The 2,599-nt window shown below is 49.5% G+C and overlaps 1 non-coding gene across 1 annotated transcript; it reads right to left on the bottom strand.

Moving 5' to 3' along the window:
* Positions 1–1,890: 1,890 nt before the first annotated feature.
* On the bottom strand, positions 1,891–1,964 carry Trnat-ugu. The gene has a single exon. It is a non-coding gene; the product is annotated as a tRNA-Thr (tRNA).
* Between the last annotated feature and the right edge of the window lie 635 nt (positions 1,965–2,599).

Genomic DNA, 2,599 nt, shown 5'->3' with positions numbered 1-2,599 from the left:
GGTCTTTCAAATGGGTTTACAAAAGTGTGTCTCATATTAGGCACTTTTCCTCTATATACGCATATCGCTATTCCATGGCGTTTGTCACCTCATTGTACTGTGTACGCACAGCTAGTAAAGTTTTGCTGCTACATGTCCTTCCTCATATTGAAATGTAAATGGCCATCTTCGTACTTAGCCCCTGAATCAGACTCCGTGATGTGCCGTCTCAGTTCACAGCTGTATTCTCGCGTTGTCACCTGTGGTCGGCAGAGCTGCAGAGTCTCGCCTGCAGAAGAAGGGCCCGGAGCGGCGCGGCTTCGGCCGCCGCCGGTTGGCTCTCTCCCAAGTCCCCGGCGCCGGCTGGTTATTGTTAATGCGTGTTGTTGGGCGGCAATTACAGCCGCAGCGGGCTGCTCGGGCAACACTTGCGGCCAAAGTCAATAAGCGCGCCGGCAGCGGCAGCGGCTGCGTCCGCCAGGGCCACGGTGGCGTTTAATTGCGCCCAACTTGGCCGGCAGCTGGCATTAGCGCTGTCCCTAATGGCGGCCGCGCCGGACAACTTGGCGCAGTTTCTCCTCCCCGCTCTGGTCTCGCCGGCACACCACTGTCTTCTCCACGAGTCCCAGTCGAAGCGCGCACTGTTGCCGATGGAGCTTCGCTGTTTCTCTCTATATCCCGCGATCGCTACACTTTTCTGCAGATCTCTTCCGGGTTTCCATTATTACTTTACTCTGCGACCTAGATGATGCGAGACGTCTCCTCTGGATGGAGAAAATCTTTGACCATTTGTACATTAGGAGTGTTGTTCTTGTGGTCTTCAGCCCGAACACTGTTTTGATGCTAGTCTGTTTTGTGTTGTGGCTACGAAGGCTTTCCCGGCGTAATAATTGATAATATTCTTCTCGGGTATGCAGCCTGATCATAACGTCTTCATGACAAAATATTTCCGCTGTCCACCTGGCCGCCATCTTCAGGTGAGAGTGCTGGTGCACCAGCACTCTCACCTACGTTATGATCCGGCTGCATACCCGAGAAGAATATTATCTGTTTTGTGTTGTTGTTTTGTTTCAGTCCTGAGACTGGTTTGATGCAGCTTTTCATACAGTAAAGCTTCATGCCCTCGGGAAATATTACGGCCGTAGTTTCCCCTTGCTTTCAGCCGTTCGCAGTACCAGCACAGCAAGGCCGTTTTGGTTAGTGTTACAAGGCCAGATCAGTCAATCATCCAGACTTGCCCCTGCAACTACTGAAAAGGCTGCTGTCCCTCTTCAGGAACCACACGTTTGTCTGGCCTCTCAACAGATACCCCTCCGTTGTGGTTGCACCTACGGTACGGCTATCTGTATCGCTGAGGCACGCAAGCCTCCCCACCAACGGCAAGGTCCATGGTTCATAGGGGGGGGGGGGGGGGGGGAGGCCATAATCTTGTGTATCATCTTCGAATAAGAGCTGCAACCTACAATGCAGGTCAATACTTTTCGATCACCCATGACAAAAAACTATATACTTTATTTCGATTTATAAATATGTCGTACAAACTAAATGGACCAACGAAGTATTACACTGAGGCAATATATGTGATGGGGTAGCGATATGCACATATGCAGATGGCGGTAGTATCTCGTATACAAGGTGTAAAAGAGCAGTGCGTTGGCGAAGCTGTCTTTTGTACTCAGGTGATTCATGTGAAAAGGTGTCCGATGTTATTATGGCCGTACGAAGGGAACTAACAGACTTTGAAAGCGAAATGTTAGTTGGAGCTAGACGCATAGGACATTCTATTTCGAATATCGTCAGGGAATTCACTATTCCGAGATCCACAGTGTCAAGAACGAAATTAGAATTATATTAATACGTTCAACTGCTCACGGGCGTTGATATATAGCAACGGGAACAGGTGAAAGTGTGTGTCCCGACCGGGGCTCGAACCCGGGATCTTCTGCTTACACGGCAGACGCTCTATCCATCTGAGCCACCGAGGAAACAGATGACAGCGCAACTGCAGGGACTATCTCGCGCAGCCTCCTGCGAGACCCACATTTTCACCTTGTATGTCCACACAACTACACTCGTAGTGTCCCACTCCAACGTACTCATGACTCGTGGGAGACATTCTTACCAAGTCCCGTAAGAGTTCGGAGAATATGTGTGCATTCGCACAGAAGAAGAAAGTCATGGCCGGTATTGCCAGAACTATATACTTATATGGATATGGTGTCTGTTCTTTCGGATATGTCCGAAAGAACAGACACCATATCCATATAAGTATACAGTGTCAAGAGTTTTCCGAGATACCAAATTTCAGGCATTACCTCTCACGATGCACAACGCAGTGGGCGACGGCCTTCACTTAACTGTAGAGAGCAGCGGCGTTTGCGTAGTTCTTACAAGGGAACCTCCCCATCACCCCCCCCCCCCCCCCTCAGATTTAGTTGTAAGTTGGCACAGTGGATAGGCCTCGAAAAACTGAACACAGATCAATCGAGAAAACAGGAAGAAGTTGTGTGGAACTATGAAAAAAATAAGCAAAATATACAAACTGAGTAGTCCATGCGACAGATAGGTAACCTCAAGGAGAGTATGAGCTCAGGAGTGCCGTGGTCCTGTGGTTAGCGTG

The sequence above is a fragment of the Schistocerca piceifrons genome, chromosome 3, assembly GCF_021461385.2.
Source record: "Schistocerca piceifrons isolate TAMUIC-IGC-003096 chromosome 3, iqSchPice1.1, whole genome shotgun sequence".
In the NCBI taxonomy this organism is placed as follows: Eukaryota; Metazoa; Arthropoda; class Insecta; order Orthoptera; family Acrididae; genus Schistocerca; species Schistocerca piceifrons.
The sequence above is the reverse complement of the archived record's forward strand: the minus strand, read 5'-3'. Positions and strand labels throughout refer to the sequence as shown.